Source organism: Triticum aestivum, chromosome 1A, assembly GCF_018294505.1.
Source record: "Triticum aestivum cultivar Chinese Spring chromosome 1A, IWGSC CS RefSeq v2.1, whole genome shotgun sequence".
NCBI lineage: Eukaryota > Viridiplantae > Streptophyta > Magnoliopsida > Poales > Poaceae > Triticum > Triticum aestivum.
In genome coordinates this window covers 512,628,036-512,646,976 of record NC_057794.1, presented here as the reverse complement: position 1 = coordinate 512,646,976, position 18,941 = coordinate 512,628,036, and the positions used below count along the sequence as shown (strand labels likewise).

At 45.9% G+C, this 18,941-nt stretch overlaps 1 pseudogene; it reads right to left on the bottom strand.

Moving 5' to 3' along the window:
• Nucleotides 1–15,708: 15,708 nt before the first annotated feature.
• On the bottom strand, nt 15,709–18,086 carry LOC123167758 (transcription initiation factor IIB-like; annotated as a pseudogene).
• Between the last annotated feature and the right edge of the window lie 855 nt (nt 18,087–18,941).

The following is an 18,941-nucleotide window of genomic DNA, read 5'->3' as shown; positions in this document are numbered from 1 at the left end:
GATAAGACCATTTGCACGTTCGACCTGGCCGTTAGTTTGTGGGTGATAGACGGAAGCATAATCGAGCTTGATGCCCATGTTTTTGCACCAGAGTTTTACCTCGTCGGCCGTAAAGTTCGTGCTGTTATCAGTGATGATGCTGTGGGGGACGTCATAACGGTGTACAACCCCGGATATAAAGTCTATCACCGGTCCAGATTCGGCCGTCTTAACGGGCTTGGCTTCTATCCATTTGGTGAACTTATCCACCATGACCAATAAGTATTTTTTCTTGTGGGTTCCGCCTTTAAGGGGTCCAACCATGTTAAGCCCCCAGACCGCGAAGGGCCAAGTGATGGGGATAGTTCGGAGGGCGGTGGGTGGCATATGGCTTTGGTTTGCAAAGAGCTGGCAACCGACGCATCGTTCGACTAAGTCCTGGGCGTCTGCCCGGGCCGTCGGCCAATAAAAGCCTGTACGGAAGGCCTTGCTTACAAGGGACCGAGTTGCAGCGTGATGACCGCCGAGTCTGGCATGAATTTCAGCCAGTAGGTTCTGCCCTTCCTCTTCGGAGATGCACCTTTGAAGGACTCCGTAGTGCTTTTCTTATAAAGCTCTCCCTCGTGGACTTTGTAGGCTTTGGATCACCGCACTATGCAGCATGCCTCATTTTGGTCCTCGGGGGTTCCTGCCTAGTAAGGTAGGCGAGGAATGGTTCTGTCCACGGGGCGATGACGGCCATTATTACGTGGGCTGAAGGTGTTATTTCATTGGCAGAGCCTCCGATTGTGTCAGAATGTTCGGGGTCGGGCAGTATGGTTGGGTCCGGGCTGTTATTGTTCGGCTCCCCTTCCCATACTACGGATGGCTTGAACAGCCTTTCCAAGAAGATGTTGGGGGGGACTACATCGCGTTTTGCACCGATGCGTGCCAGGACATTTGCCGCCTGATTATTTTCCCAGGCTATATGGTGAAATTCAAGCCCTTCGAACCGAGCTGACATTTTTAGGACGGCGTTGCGGTAGGCTGCCATTTTTGGATCCTTGGCATCGAAGTCTCCATTTATTTGGGATATTGCGAGGTTTGAGTCCCCGCGCACCTCTAGGCGTTGAATTCCCATGGATACTGCCATCCGGAGACCATGTAAAAGGGCCTCATATTCGGTTGCATTGTTGGAGTCTGTGTACATAATCTGGAGTACGTATTGAACTGTGTCTCCTGCAGGGGACGTCAAAACGACGCCAGCCCCTAGTCCGGCCAACATCTTGGAGCCGTCGAAATGCATGATCCAATTTGAATATGTGTCGTACTCTTTAGGGAGTTCGGCCTCCGTCCATTCTGCGACGAAGTCGGCCAAAACTTGCGACTTGATGGCTCGCCGTGGTTTATAAGTTATGTCGAACGGGAGGAGCTCAATGTCCCATTTTGCAATCCGACCCGTTGCATCACGGTTGTTTATAATATAGTTAAGTGGTACTTCCGAGGCTACTGTTATTGAACACTCTTGAAAGTAGTGTCGTAGCTTCCGGGATGCCATGAATACCGCGTACGCAATATTTTGATAATGCGGGTACCGTGATTTGCACAGAGTAAGGACAGTGGACACATAATAGACCGGCTTTTAAAGGGGGAGTTTGTGTCCGTCCGTTTCTCGTTCGACGATGAGCACTGCGCTTACAACCTGATGTGTTGCTGCAATGTACAATAGCATTGGTTCGCCAATGTTTGGCGCGGCCAGGACTGGGTTTGTTGCCAATATAGCTTTTATTTCGTTGAGTCCGGACGTGGCTGCATCCGTCCATTCGAAGTGTTCGGTGCACCGAACGAGGCGGTAAAGGGGTAGGGCCTTTTCTCCCAAGCGGGAGATAAAGCGGCTTAGAGCCGCCACACATCCGGTTAACTTTTGTATTTGTTTGAGGTCCTTTAGGATATTCAATTGTGACAGAGCTCGGATCTTGGCTGGATTTGCTTCAATTCCTCTACCGGATACAATGAAGCCCAAGAGCTTTCCGGCTGGGACGCCGAAAACGCATTTTTCCAGGTTGAGCTTGATGTCGTATGTTCGGAGGTTATCAAATGTGAGCCTCAAGTCGTCTACTAGAGATTCGACATGTCTTGTTTTGACGACCACATCATCTACATATGCCTCCACTGTTTTGCCGATCTGGTTTGCCAGACATGTCTGAATCATGCGCTGATATGTTGCGCCGGCGTTTTTGAGCCCGAAGGGCATTGTGTTGAAGCAGAATGGGCCATATGGTGTAATAAATGCCGTTGCGGCTTGGTCTGATTCTGCCATCTTGATTTGATGGTAGCCGGAATATGCATTGAGGAAACACAACGAATCGTGTCCTGCGGTAGCGTCGATAATTTGATCGATGCGGGGGAGGGGGAAGGGATTCTTTGGGCAAGCCTTGTTAAGGTCTTTAAAATCAATGCACAGGCGCCAGGATTTGTCCTTCTTTGGTACCATCACCAGGTTTGCTAGCCAGTTCGGATATGGACTTGGATCTTTTGTCGAGTACCACATCATCCCTATTCACCATGGAGCGCAGCGCAGTCAGTTCCTCAGCCTCTAGGGCTTCGGATAGTGCCTCGAGGGCCAGTGCGGCTGGCTTGTTTTTGGCGCGGAGTGCTATGTCCGGATCACTAGCGAGAGTGATGATCCCTTTAGGCCCGGGCATCTTGAGCTTCATGTACCCGTAATGGGGTATTGCTTAGAAGATTGTAAACGCTTCCCGCCCTAACAGAGCGTGATAACCACTGCTGAACGGAGCCACATGGAACGTGACCTCTTCGGACCTGTAATTATCCGGCGTGCCGAACACCACATCTAGTGTGATTTTTCCTGTACAGCGCGCTTCTCGACTGGGGATTATTCCTCTAAAGGTTGTGCTGCTTCGCTCAATGCGGTTCCAGTCTATTTCCATTTTTGAAGGGTTTCCTCATAAATGAGGTTCAATCCACTGCCACCGTCCATGAGTACCTTGGTAAGACGAAAGCCGTCCACTATTGGACTGAGGACCAATGCGGCTGGTGCTCGGGCTGTTCGGAATTTAGGTTCATCACTGGCGTTAAAGGTAATAGCCATGTCACTCCATGGGTTTATTGTTGCTACTTGGTAGACTTCGGCAAGGCTGCGGAGTGTCCTTTTTCACATATTATTTGATGCGAAAGTCTCGAAGACTGTTAATACCGTATTGGTGTCTCTGGGGTGGCTTTCTGTAGCCTCTGGAATTAGGAGATCTTTGCCAATTTTGGCCACCTGCCGGAGTATCCAACATGCTCTAAGACTGTGAGTTGGTGTGGCATCCTCTGTACTGTGAATTTTACAGGGTCCATTAAGCCATCCTTCCAGTACGGTTCCATGCCCTGTAGAGGGTTTTTGCTTTTTGGTGTTTGACCCGGGTGTCTGGCGATGATGCACCCTTTTATTTCGGACTGGGTTTGTATTCAGGGCCGGATCGTCCCAAAATTTTATTTCGGTTTTCCAGGCGCTTTCCATCGCACAGTACTTTCGTACGATGGACACCAAGTCAGCGAAGCGTGTAGTATCACAGCGACTTATGGCGTTGAGGATTCCCTTGTCCGTGCAATTATTGCAGAAGATTGAGATTGCGTCTTCCTCGCGGCAGTCCCTTATCCTGTTCCTAACCAGGAGGAATCTGGCCCAGTAATGATGTACTATTTCTTCGGGCTCTTGCCTGATTTGGGATAGATCGCTTGTGTTCGGGTGGGTGGGTGGAATTAAATCCGAAGCCTCACCCAATCTGAGGCTCAGATGCCAAGGAGTTTCCGAACTCGAAAATTTGGATTCCTGGATGTTGTCCAATGAATCCAGCCCGTCGCCTGACTCTATGTTCAGGTCTTGAGTGATATCCTCCCCTCCGCGGGTATCCGGCTTGGAGGGATCGGGAATCCAGACGTAGCTAGTCCTTAAGATAGATGAAGGGTCGCCGCACTGTCCCTCTACCATGGCAACGTGATGGGTGACTTGGGGAGAGTTAATCTCTCTTAGATCGGGTTTAGGCCCAATCTGGTCGTAATCCGTAGCGACTCCCAGGGCGGCGATGCGATCCAAGAGCTCGTTTATGGAGGAGAGCTCCATTGGATCTAACTGCTCGGCGAGTTCCGAGCTGACATGAAGATTGTTTTCGATGGCTCGAGAGGTCATTGTCGGCGCAGAGGCCGAACAGACGGTCATGAGAAAACCACCTAGCCGGAGGGTTTGGCCAACAGCCAAAGCTCCCTTAGCAACGGTGTCGTCTTTAAAGATGGGGCGAGGCATCCTTCCTGATGGCGACGACACAGAGGAACTCTCAATGAAAGCACCAATGTCGGTGTCAAAACCGGCGGATCTCGGGTAGGGGTCCCGAACTGTGCGTCTAGGCCGGATGGTAACAGGAGGTAAGGGACACAAAGTTTTACCCAGGTTCGGGCCCTCTTGATGGAGGTAAAACCCTACGTCCTGCTTGATTAATATTGATGATATGGGTAGTACAAGAGTAGATCTACCACGAGATCGGAGAGGCTAAACCCTAGAAGCTAGCCCATGGTATGATTGTTGTTCTGTATGTTTTTCTACGGACTAAAACCCTCCGGTTTATATAGACACCGGATAGGGTTAGGGTTACACAAAGTCAGTTACAATGGTAGGAGATCTACATATCCGTATCGCCAAGATTGCCTTTCACGCCAAGGAAAGTCCCTTCCGGACACGGGACAAAGTCTTCAATCTTGTATCTTCATAGTCCAGGAGTCCGGCTGAAGGTATAGTCCGGCTATCCGGACACCCCCTAATCCAGGACTCCCTCAACCGCGATCTGAATCGCTGCGTGTACGACTCCACCAACCGTGTTCTTGCAACGCTTCCGCTTAGCGATCTTCAAGGGTATGAAGATGCACTCCCTCTCACTCGTTGCTAGTATCTCCTAGATTGATCTTGGTGATGCGTAAAAAATTTTAAATTTCTACTACGATCCCCAACATGCATTATGCAAGCAACCCAAGAATTGGAGGAAGTAAGAATGTTGCATTTGAAGACGGAGGAGGTCCTGCTGTTTCTGCTATCTGAAGCCCAAGATAATCCCGGTTCTTCTTTAGATACCAGTTGAAATTTTCATTAGATTATTGTATTTGCATGTTGTGTCATGTCTCTGAATGGATTACGTTGCAAGACCCCCTATGTTGTCCATGTGTTGTAATGATCGGAATTTTTTAGGCGAGGTAATCCTCAGAACTTGTATGATTGACATAAGGTGAACTATTTGTCGTGTGAGCATATTGTATTGGATGAAATAACTGTTTGACTCAGAGTGTATCCAACCTACTGAATTCGAAGATCACGGCATTTCTAAATCATAATCATATATAAAGGTGGAATAAATCTTTGTTGTGGTTTTGAAGAAATAAATAACAAAACGTATAATTATCTGTGGATATTTGTAATCGAATACAAATTGGATTTGAATTTAGTTTGCTAGGTCCCAGGGCAAACGTGAATGCTAATTCTCCCAAGTTTTGAATGAAGCGGCTAAACACCCACTATAATTTGTGGGCTGCTCGAAGCAAGTGTTTGCGATATGGAAATTACTGTCTACCCCTGACACTTGACATCCTTATCGACAGGATTTACACTGCTGTCGATAGGGGTAGACTAGTAACTTCAATTAGACGTGACACGATGGCCTCTGAGCCCATTCAGACATGGTGGGCGCCAAACGTGGGTGGCAAAACACATTTGATTCAAGCTCGTCCGAAAGACATGTGTCTCTTTCTCCATTTCCCCATTCATACACGGTGGGCGGCAAAACAAACTCTCCTCGTCCGAAATCGATGTAGGCTTATATTTTAAATAGGGGCAGATGTGTAACTTCCATCAGACATGACACAACCGCCCTACCTGTCAGCCCCGTTCATACACCGTGGGCGCCCACCGTGGGCGGCAAAACACCCTCTCCTCGCCCAAAATCAATGTAGGCTAATATTTTAAATAGGGGCAGATGTGTAACTTCCATCAGACGTGACACAACCGCCCTACCTATCAGCCCCATTCATACACCGTGGGCGCCAACCGTGGGCGGCAAAACACCTTCTCCTCGCCCGAAATAGTTACCGGCAAATATTTGGCAGATGCGAGATTACCGTCCTATCCCTAATCGACGTGATGTCCAAAATTTTAAACGGGGGATAAGTTTGTAACTTTCCCCCATCTCAGAGAAGCGCGTCCCAAAGTTTGAGATCCCCCCCCCTCCATTTCCCCATTCATACACCATCGGCGGCACGACAACCTCCGCACTGCGGCCAGCCTCCTCGGTCCGCCACCCCATCCTCCACCTTGCCAGAGCCGCTACCCCTACCCCGTCGTCCACTGCAAGAGATGGACGTCTCTCATCCACGGCGCTGGACCAACATCCTTTCATCGCCTCCTCTCGCTTCATCAGCGCCGTCGTCCACCTTGTCGTTGCCGCTCCTATGACCGCCTCGTCCACGGCAACAGGATATATCCCCCGACCCGGCCGTCTGCCATCTAAAGTCTTCTTCCCTACCGCTGACAGCCATCGCACCCGCAGCACCCTCAACGTATCAGCATAGGCCTACACGGTGTCGCAAAAGAGGTGGTACTCTTCCATATGTGCTTAAGTTATTGATCTCACCCGGAAAATAGATCATAATTTGTTTACTATACTTTTCTTGTCCGTACCAAATCGTAGTGGCTAGTTGAAAGCAAATATTGGTTGTGAAGTAGCTTTGTCCGGTTTGCACCTTCAGATCTGCCATGGCACGGGCACTATACTCGTAAAGCTTATGGTTTCCCCCCTTTATATTCACTACCATCATCATAGGTGCTTCGTGTCGTGCTAGCACTGCTCCTCAAGACCTCAACCCAAAGCTTACGTGTTGAAATACGAATCTGATATGATACTCATATCACTAAAATAGAGAACGTTTAATTTGTCACCTAATGTTCCTATATTCATTTCGAAAAGCATGTGCGCCACCCACTGGTCCAGCTAGTTCCACTTTCCTGATTTTTCTCTTGATGCTTAGGGTTTTCCCCTTTTATCTACTCTACTATGATCTGCATAGGTGCTTTCTGTCATACTAGCATTACTCCACCCTTCAAGCTAAACAACACAACACTCAGAATTCAAAAGCTTAGTTGTTCAAATATGATTGTGATATGATACTGATATTAGTTAACCGACACATTTAATTGGTTAGCTAAAGGTCCCACTTGAGTTTCCAAATGCATGTCGCGACATATAGAGAGACAGCATAATTGCATTTCTTTGTCACTTGTTGACCGTAATTTCTTGTCCATACCAAATCTTAGTTGTTATTTCAAAGCAAACATCGGTTGCTAACTACCCTTTGCGCGGTTTGCAGCTTCAGATCTGCCATCCCACTGCCACAGTCAACACTGTACTCATCATGCTTATGTTTTCCCCATTTTATGATGACCACAATCAGCCTACGTGGTTCGTGTCGTAATAGCATTGCTCCACCCATCGAGCTAAACAAGCTTAGTTGTACAAATTCATATCTGATATTATTGCTGATATTAGTAAAACTGAGAGATGTTTAATTGGTTAGCTAAATGTTCCTACTTTAGTTTTGAAATGCATGTGAGCCACATATGGAGAGACCGGAAAGAATAGTATTTCTCTGTGCGCTCTGGTTCATCATGGGTGGCCAACCGACATTGTATTAAAAGACTTGTATTATCTTCAATCTGCTTGCTCTTCTGCTCTTCTTTAAGATGATACTCTTCTCTTGCGGTCGACTGGTCAGGTCGAGTTGTTCTCCCTTAGTATATTTTGAATCTGTCAGGTCAGGTCGACTTGTTCTTCTTTACTATATGTTGAAGCTATCATCCGCGAAGTGTCATCACTTCTGGAGCTCTCATATTTTGAGTATTAGGCCACATTATATTAATGCACACAACAAATTACAGCATGCATGGCATCTTTTAAAAGAATTGCAGAGATAGCACAAAGGGGTTTACAGGGAGACAGTATTGGATTAGAATCACTTCTGCATTACAAAGAAAATCTCACTTGTTTTTATGTTTTCATGCATGTCAGATATTGAACATTATCAAAATGAATATGAGAATGGGTGCACGAGAGGAATATTGCGGAGTGATCCACTGCCTAACAAACTTGGCATGGTGGAGGATGGCCTATCTTATTCACCCATCAAGGTGCTTGCTCTAACTTTGCAAAGTTGTATTGGTCGCACATATTTTGCTTCTGACCTCTTGCATTACTTCTACTTTGTTACACCATCTGCTTAGTTTAAGCATCATATATGAGTATATGCCATATCTATCCATTTTCTGTACCTATTCCATGTGTCGTCACACTATGTTTTTCCAGTCAAATGTTGTTCTTTCGTAATAGGTGTCCAAAAGGAAGAGGGTGAGTGCAGGTCGTCAAGGAGTACAAACTAGGTATTTGGAAAAGGTAGTGATACCTGTTAAATTAGATAGATCAGCAGCCACGGAAAACACAGGCCCAACTGTACCACACTTTACCCCTACTCCAGTGGCCAAACCCCTATTAGAACTGCTGGGAGCCCAGCGTCAGGTACTGTCTATGATATCAATTCAAAATTTGAACTCCTAAATTTCTGCTTGTGCCTTACCTTCTCTCTTGTATGAAAACTAATTTCGGATGAATCTCCTTGCTCAAAGGATCATACGATCTCAAAACAATAATGGGCTCTGCATTGCTCTTGTCAGTACCTCTCTCCCTTTTGCCTTGTAACGCTGTACTTAATTAATTGCTATTTGATTATGTATCATTAGTCTGCACCTGAGCTTCATTATCCTCTGTTTCTTCCAATATTATTTGATCTATATTTACTCTTTGCAAAATGTAGAATAATGGCAACGCTTATAAAGAATTTTCTTTAGGGAATTTATTGAATTATCCTTCCATCAACATGGAGAAGGGCTTTGTCCAGCCTGTGTTAACATGTAATGTAAGTTCATCCTTCTCAAGCCTTCAAACTTTGTTCTAGTATAGTTGGATAGGCATCATTTCCTCCACTGTTGTTTGCTTTGTTGTTTACATCTGATTGGATGTTTGCAACAAATACCAGTTTCAAATTGTAGTTGTAAAAACATGTTCCTTATGCAGAACAGATCCATTTATTTTCTTATATAATTGTGAAACCTGTTACGTGTCTCCTTGTTTCTCTTTCAGACTCGTATCTCTTACGCCAGGAAGAACTTTAGGGAAGATAGTGAGCCAAACCATCTTGAGGACAGTGAGATGACCCCAAGGTCCTGTCTTGATGAAGACAGTGAGTTCAAGCTACTCACCAGCAGGTGTGAGACAACCTCTGTGCAGTCGCTGCCTCAATCAGTTCAACTTCTTCAGTCTCGACTTAAAGCAGAAAGGCTTGCTTCAGCTCAGCTCCGACTTGAAGTCAAAGATGCAATGAAGATGTCAGAGGACTGCCGTGTGCACCATCATGCCTTAAATCTAGTGTTGATGCATCTATCGTTGACACAACTGAGGTCTACTCAGCTTCTTCAGCTATATGGGGGGGGGCGACCTGGCCAGGCCTAGTGCCTTCTGAAGTGCTCTCAGTTTTGTATATTATTTTGTCGGCACGTTTATTTGCACTGGTGGCAAACTTTGATGCCCAGTGGATGTAATATGTGTGATAGCCGTGATAGCCTAGCGTAAGTTGCTTGCTTATTTATTTCCTTGTTGTCTTGTTTATTTGTTTGCTTCTAGTCATTGCAGTTCTTTTTCAGCGGTTTGCTAGTGGCGGCAATAACCTATTTTTTAAAACTAGGCCACAATAACCATGGGCTAATATTTACTATAGTGACACTGGGTCTCCTACGGGCCGTAGAAACAGCGGGCCTTCTACGGGCCATAGAAACAATGGGCCTTCTACGGGCCGTATCATCAATGGGCCTTATACGGGCAGTATGATCGATGGCCAAACATGGGCTAATAACAGGCTGCATTATGGCCGTCAATAGGCTAGAGTTGGAATCGTCCGTTCATGGGCCGACCATAATGGGCCATCGTTAATAGGCCGTATTTGATGACGCTATGAAAATGGCCCAACGTATTAACGGACCACAAACGGGCCGACTGTAACCACGGGCTGAATTTGGCCCACAAGCAGAAAATGACAATACCGGGCCGTAAGTAAACGAATGCTGGAAATGAGCCCAAGAATAAATGGGCTTTGAGAAGGCCGAAAGATAACATGGGCTGGAAACGGCCCAACGGAATAACGAGCCGTTAATGGGTATAAAGTGATACACTGTTCCTTATGGGCCAGTTTCACCATGGGCCGTTAATGGGTGTAAAGTGATACACTTTTCATTACGGGCCAGTTTCACCACGGGCCGTTAATAGGCCAAGAGTTACATAGGGCCTCATATGGGCCGAAAGACGTCATGGGCCATACATGGGCCAGAAGTGAAAACGGGCTCGAATCATATTGGGGGGCCCAGATGACGCTACTGGGCCTAATTCGGATAGGGCGTAACGGACCTTGGGTTAGCGGGCTGTAAATGGGCTATATGCGAACAGGCCGTTAACAGGCTTTACATGGGCCGGCCCGCCACCTTTTGACCAAGTCAAACGGGCCGGCCTTTTCACAGGAATGGGCCTCTATTGGGCCGTGCCACGTGTCGACGTATCATAGGCACCTATCTGACCCACTAACGAGCTGACACGTGTTTCGTCCGGCCAATAAGAATTTTACACGTGGAATTTCCCATTGGTTGGGGCTGTTAACGGGTTATCGGATCCAAAACCCGACCCGGTAGCTTAACGGTGTTCCGCTACGGTGGATGCCACGTGTCGGTCACCCTTAACGAAAGCACTTCTGTGGCGCGCAATTTATCGTCATGGAAGTGGACACTTCCGTGATGATAATTTTGGTAATGTCATGGAACACTTCTATGACAGCACATGTATGACTATCTTGATTCTGTCATAAATTTGTCATGGATGTACATGCATGACAAAAAAAGCGACCTACTGTGACAAACACGTATAATCACGAAAGTGTATTTTTTTGTAGTGTAAAGTTGTTGTGCACCCCGCGGCCAGCGATAAAGCCACTCTGTGAAGGAAATATGCCCTAGAGGGAATAATAAAGTTGTTATTTATATTTCCTTATATCATGATAAAAGTTTATTATTCATGGTAGAATTGTATTAACCGGAAACTTAGTACATGTGTGAATACATAGACAAACAAAGTGTCACTAGTATGCCTCTACTTGACTAGCTCGTTGAATCAAAGATGGTTAAGTTTTCTAGCCATAGACATGAGTTGTCATTTGATTAATGGGATCACATCATTAGGTAATGATGTGATTGACTTGACCCATCCGTTAGCTTAGCACGATGATCGTTTAGTTTGCTGCTATTACTTTCTTCATGACTTATACATGTTCCTGTGACTATGAGATTATGTAACTCCCGATTACCGGAGGAACACTTTGTGTGCTACAAAACGTCACAATGTAACTGAGTGATTATATAGGTGCTCTACAGGTGTCTCTGATGGTACTTGTTGAGTTGGCATAGATCGGGATTAGGATTTGTCACTCCGATTGTCGGAGAGGTATCTCTGGGCCCTCTCGATAATGCACATCACTATAAGCCTTGCAAGCAATGCAACTAATGAGTTAGTTGCGGGATGATGTATTACGGAACGAGTAAAGAGACTTGCCGGTAACGAGATTGAGCTAGGTATTAAGATACTGACGATCGAATCTCGGGCAAGTAACTTACCGATGACAAAGGGAACAACGTATATTGTTATGCGGTTTGACCAATAAAGATCTTCGTAGAATATGTAGGAACCAATATGAGCATCCAGGTTCCGCTATTGGTTATTGACCGGAGACGTGTCTCGGTCATGTCTACATAGTTCTCGAACCCGTAGGGTCCGCACGCTTAAAGTTCTGTGACGATCGATATTATGAGTTTATGTGATTTGATGTACCGGAGGTAGTTTGGAGTCCTGGATGAGATCGGGGATATGACGAGGAGTCTCGAAATGGTCGAGACGTAAAGATCGATATATTGGACGACTATATTCGGATATCAGAAAGGTTCCGAGTGATTCGGGTATTTTTCGGAGTACCGGGGAGTTACGGGAATATGGGAAGAAGTATTGGGCCTCAATGGGCCAAGAGGTTGAAGAGAGGAGGCAGGGCGCGCGGCCCCCCTAGCCCAAACCGAATTGGACTAGGGGGCCGACCCCCTTTCCTCCTTTTCCTCCCTCTCCTTCCTTCTCCCCTTCCCCCTTCCTTTCCTCCTAGTAGAAGTAGGAAAGTCCTACTCCTACTAGGAGGAGGACTCCTCCTCCTGGCGCGCCCTACAGGGCCGGCCGACCTCCCCCTTGCTCCTTTATATACGGGGGCAGGAGGGCACCCTAGAACACACAAGTTGATCGTTGATCCCTTAGCCGTGTGCGGTGCCCCCCTCCACCATAATCCACCTCGATCATATCGTAGCGGTGCTTAGGAGAAGCCCTGCGTCGGTAGCAACATCATCACCGTCATCATGCCGTCGTGCTAACGAAACTCTCCCGTGAAGCTCTGCTGGATCGGAGTTCGTGGGACGTCATCGAGCTGAACGTGTGCTAAACTTGGAGGTGCCGTGCATTCGGTACTTAGATCGGTCGGATCGTGAAGACGTTCGACTACATCAACCGCGTTCTCATAACACTTCCGCTTACGGTCTACGAGGGTACGTGGACGATACTCTTTCCCCTCATTGCTATGCATCACCATGATCTTGCGTGTGCGTAGGAAAAGTTTTGAAATTACTACGTTCCTCAACAGTGGCATCCGAGCCAGGTTTATGCGTAGATGTTATATGCACGAGTAGAACACAAGTGAGTTGTGCGCGATACAAGTCATACTGCTTACCATCATGTCATACTTTGGTTCGGCGGTATTGTTGGATGAAGCGGCCCAGACCGACATTATGCGTACGCTTACACAAGACTGGTTCTACCGACGTGCTTTGCACACAGGTGGCTGACGGGTGTCAATTTCTCCAACTTTAGTTGAATCGAGTGTGACTACGCCCGGTCCTTGTTAAAGGTTAAAACAACACTAACTTGACGAAATATCGTTGTGGTTTTGATGCGTAGGTAAGAACGGTTCTTGCTTAGCCCGTAGCAGCCATGTAAAACTTGCAACTACAAAGTAGAGGACGTCTAACTTGTTTTTGCAGGGCATGTTATGATGTGATATGGTCAAGATGTGATGAAATATAAATTATTGTATGAGATAATCATGTTTTGTTAAAGTTATCCACAACTGGCAGGAGCCTTATGATTGTCTTTTTATTGCATAAGATGCAAGTGTCATGTAATTGCTTTATTTTATCGCTAGTCCAATAATTTGCAATTGTTGCAAAAAATAGTTTTTTGCTAGTAATAATTTCTTAAAATATTTTAGTATTTCATAAAATGTTCGAAAATTTGCAAAAAATGATCATAAATCTTTAAAATAGTTTGAATTAATAAAATAGGAAAGTATTTGTAAAATGTTCCCGTGTTTAAAAAAATGTTTAGAATTAAAAATTAAAAATTAAGAATAGAACAAGAAAACAAAAAATGAGAAAAAAGGAAAGAAAATCAAAAGAGAAAAAAAAGGAAAAGGAAGAACATAAATGGAAAAAACAGAGAAATAAAAAAATGAAAGCGGTCTAGTTGGGCCGGCCCAACTATATGTAGCAGCAGTATGCGAGGGGGCACGATACCGCACACAGGGAAAAGGTTGGCCTAGACGCAGACACCGAGCCAGAAGAAGCAACGCACTCCTCCTCCATCCGCATTTTTTGCTAGTTCCATAGTCTCCGGCAGCCGATCACAAATGCTCCGGCTTTTATTGTCAGAGAATTGCCTCATCGTAGTGTTTCCAGGCGACATGTCACACCTTCCACCTTACTTTTCCTGCAGCCAAGGGAGCGGAAAACACATTGTGACATCATCTGGGACGCCCGTAATGATGCTCGAAATGGCATTGTTGCTCCCCATTGATACGACCATTGATGATTTTGCATCGAAGAATGCTTCAAAAATCATTTTTAAGCCAAAAAGTGTGTGCTACTTATCTACATAAGTGATTTTTCCCACCTGTTGGGCCCATCTTTTAAGTTCACACCGGGCCTCTGAAAAGTAACGACCGGCCCAAGCGGTTGCCATAGAAGATTGCATATCTATACTACTTATAGTGTATCAGTTTTGAATTGGGCATGATCATCAATCCTAGCCATTCGTGTGCTAAATCCAATGGCTGAAAAGAGTGGGATTCGCAATGAACATTACATCACTGCTCCATCCACCATGTTCTAGAACGATCGCCTCATCCTTCTCAAAATAAGTGGCCCATATTGATTCCTCTTGGGCCATGTTGCAGTTTGAGGACGTGTTGAACCCATGAAAAGTTGTTTTCAGAGAGGAAATATACAGTAAAGTTATACTCTCTCCATCCCACAATATAAAACATTTCGGCAAGCAATTTTATGAATTATTTTCTTTCTTAACAAATTACGGGGATTACATAGACAAACTCCTATTTTTTTGTAATGTATTTTCTTTCTGCATCCGTACATAGACGATATTTTCATTTTTCCTTGAATCTACTAGCAAATCTATGTTTTTTAAAATCAAAAACCACTTCATAATAATGTTAAAACGTGTGTTGCACGTGCATACATACTAGTATTTTGTTTGCTCGGGAACTTGTTGGTTCCAACCTTTAGTGGATTAGCTAGCAACACAGTGTGGTGATCCGCAGGGTGCGGCCAAACACCAAGTACCTAGGGTCATTACTTCCACCACAAGGGGCTTGAACATGCATATCTCTCTCTATGTCACCCACTTGCGTCTTATGAGATCCAGCTACTTCTCTACCTCTCTCTTATTGCCAGAATCTCCCCCACGACACTATGACCTTCTTTAGCCTCATAAGGAGCCAAGTACATAGCAACATGATTTTTTTGGGTGGGGGGGAGGGGGCTTGAGCCTCATCTATGGTTAAACACCAAACGATTCTAACATTTGTTAGATGATTTGGATGGAATGTATGTCATAGTTCAATGCCAACACATATTCCAAGCCATTCAAGTTGTGGGATCTAGATTTTGTTTTTGGGAAAATTACGTTGAAATCACTGATTTCGTAATCTCGGATATTTTGATTTTCATTTCAATAGGATCCAAACAAATTTGAATTTGTGTTTGAATCTAACCTGCTTTTTAGTGTCGCCGCTTTTTTGACCAAGACGTGCATGTTGTCCCAGGTCCACTAAAATCAATGAATTTTGGTGAAAATTGTTAGTCCTCCAAATTTAATGTCACATTCATGGGATCATTCACAAGTATAACTGGCCATGGTAAACCTGGCCCGAAAAAAGCCCGACATGTCCCGGTCTTGCCCATGGGCTAGGCTTGGACCTAGTTTTTGAGCTCGAACGACACGTCGGGCTGGCCCTGGGCTTGCCATATTTGCGTTTTAGGAAAGAGGACCGGCGGGCTTTTTAACTAACAGGCCAAGCTTGGGCCTGAAATCTGGGCCAGACGGCCGGGCCTGGGCCTAGGTTTTCTGCTTCGGGCTTTGGTAGGCCCAGCCCGACGGATAGCCAGGCATATTCACGAGTACTGTACTTAGTAACGACAGAAATAATTGAATTGGACATGGACTCTGTTTGGTGTAGTGAATATCAACATTTTTAATACTCCCTTTGGTCCATATTAATTGTCGTTGAGTACAAAACATAGTACTTGACCCCCTCTTTATATTTTTTCAGGATCCCTCCTGCCACTGCGAAAACAACATGGTTGCGTAATCTCAGCTCAACAACACATGTTAGATTCTTTCAATTGGTGTATAACACCAAAAGGTTCTTTCGGTACTCTGCCATATGTGTGTACTTAGCGACCATGTTTCGGAAATAATTGAATTGGACATGCACTATGTTTGGTGTAGTGAATATCAACATTTTTAATACCCCTTTTGTCCATATTAATTGTCGATGAGTACGTACAAAACTACTTGACCCCATCTTCATATTTTTCAGGATCCCTCATGCCACCACGAAAACAACATGGTTGCGTAATCTCAACTCAACAACACATGTCAGATTCTTTCAACTGGTGTATAACACCAAAAGATTCTTCCGATACTTTGCCATATGTGTGTACATAGCAAGCATGTTTCAGATTTAATTGAATTGGACATGTACTATGTTTGGTGTAGTGAATATCAACATTTTTAATACTCCCTCCGGTCCATATTAATTGTCGCTAAATACAAAACATAGTACTTGACCCCCCTCTTTATAATTTACAGGATCCTCCTGCCACCGCGAAAACAACATGGTTACGTAATCTCAGCTCAACAACACATGCCAGATTCTTTCAATTGGTGTATAACACCAAAAGATTCTTTCGGTACTTTGCCATATGTATATCTGAACATTATTCATTGTAATGTGTGAATTCAATTATTTCAGTTTTGTTTTCAATTATCACATTGCCATGCCAGCTTTGTTTCCAAAGTTATTCATGTTGTGGTTTAGGGATTTTGTTGGCTAAAATGCTCTGAAATCACCTATTTCAGTTTTTAATCTGGCCATTCTGGTTTCAATTTCAACGAGATTCATTCAAATTTCAAAATTTGTTTGAACCTAGCCGGTATTGAAGCGTCACCCCCTTCTTCAAGACCGTCGCCGCCTTTTTCACTTCATTGTAATGGGTGAATTTTCGGCGAAAAATGTCGAGCCCTTATTAGCCTCACGTTCATGAGACCATTATAATTCACGAGTAGCGTACTTGGCAACCGTGTCTGAGACCTCGGTTCATGAGTTTAATCGGATCAAACGAACTAAGCACAGATTCATTCACGAATGACATGATTCAGCACTTAGAAACGGAGTCCAACACAAACTTCACATGCCCAAGACTAAGATAGTTGCCAAGAACAGCACACGTTTGGAATTGTGGACATGGCAAACATGCATGCATGCATGTGCCAAGGACCTGCCAAACAGCAAAGGATCAAGAAGCGTTAATGTCGTGGGCGCTCAGGCTCAGCCGAAGAGCATCTGGGCGTGCGGGGTGAGGTCCTTGTGCACCTCCTTGATGGTGCCCTCGGCGACGCCGGTGGCGACGGACACTTCCTTGACGGACCTGCCGGCGCCGGCGCGCTGCACGACCATGAAGCTGATGGCGGCGGCGACCGACTCCGGGTTGCGGCGCACGTCGAGCCCTTGCTCGACCCTCCGCACGGCCTCCTGTGCGTCGCGCACCTCCTGGTTGCCCAGGCCGAGCCGGGAGCAGAAGCGGCGCAGGTAGTCAGTGGCGCTGACGACGCCGATGTCCATCACCTGGCCGTCCTCCTCCCCGAGGAGCTTCTTGATGTGCGTCGTCATCTTGCCGACGTCCTTCTTGGCGGCCACGCCCCCGGCGGTGACGGACGCGAGCTCCTTGTACGTGCGCGGCATGCCGAGGTTGCGGCAGGCGATGTAGAGGCAGGCGGCGTAGACGGAGTCCCGCTTCCGGCCGCGCGGGCAGCCCTTGGCCTCGTCCAGCTTCTTGAACGTCTCCTTGGCCAGGTCCCGGATGGTGGCCACGAGGCCGAGCCGGTCGGCCATGTCGGCGATGCCGCGGAAGCCGTCGACGAGGGTGTTTTCGGAGGCCACCCCCGCGTCCGGCACCGACATCCTCGGCGGGGCCTTTGTCGCCACGCCGGTGGCGGAGGACTTCTTGGTCTTGTTGGTGTAGTCGATGACGGTGGAGAGCTTGTGTTGAGGAAGGGGTCGCCAGAGGTGCCGACGCGGCTGGGGTCGCGGTCGTCGCCGCCGCCGTCGTCGGCGAAGTTGCGCCACTCGGAACCCTCGTCGATGTAGTGCGCGTCGAGGACGAGCGCGCACTCGGTGCAGATGGTGTCGCCTGTGCCGTGGTCCAGGACAACCTCCGTCGCGCGGCGGCACTCCGGGCAGTACACGCGCTCGTCGGCCGCGGAGCAGGTGCTGGTGTACATGGCTGCTGCTGCTGCCGCCGCCGCCGCCGCCGTGTGCGCAGTTGTGGCGACGGGTTGGGGAAAAGGGTCTGTGAAGGTTGGATTGGGGGGCTTGGGCTGATATTTATAGACGCATAGGTCGGTTCGTAAGGCTAGTTTGGAGCTGGGCACGAGTTCGACTCGGTTTCGTGGTCTTCTCGGCTAGCCGGCCCTGAGCCGGGCAGGAAGGGCGACGGTCGAGGGCCCAGCCGGACGTGGCGGCCCGACGTACACATTAGGCCGGCCCAACTAGCTCATTTTCGGTCATAGGAAAGTTCCAGACCGATCTATTCTCTTATCAATTTTTTATTGTTTCCATTCTTTTCTATCTCCTTTCATTTCTTTTCCATTTCACTTTTATTGTTTATTAATATCTGTTTTCTATTATTTTTACATCAAATTTTCTATTCTTTCTTTTGTTCATTTCCTTTTTATTTTGTAAACATATTTTAAAAATGTATTTTTAATCATTAATATTTTTCAATACATGTATACTTTCATGAATTCAAAATAAAATTTCAAAATCACAAAAACAATTTAAATGGCGGATTTTTTTATCAAATTCGCAATTTTTTAAACTCATGAACGTTGTTTTGAAATAACCTACATTTTCTCGAAATTGGGGAATAATTTTTTTGAAATTCAGGATCATTTTTTATTTAGCCAAATATTTTTTTAATAAATGCCTGAATAGCTTTCAAATTCTTTTAAATAACTTTCTATCAGCAAACACTGTTTGAATCGATGAAAGGTTTTACTGATTTTTGAAAAATCGCTAACATTTGTTCAAATTCCTAAACGGTTCTCAAAATCATTTTTTTTATTTCCTAACATTTGTTTCAAATTATGAACTTTTTTAATATGCAAACATTTTTTAAAATGCACGAGTAT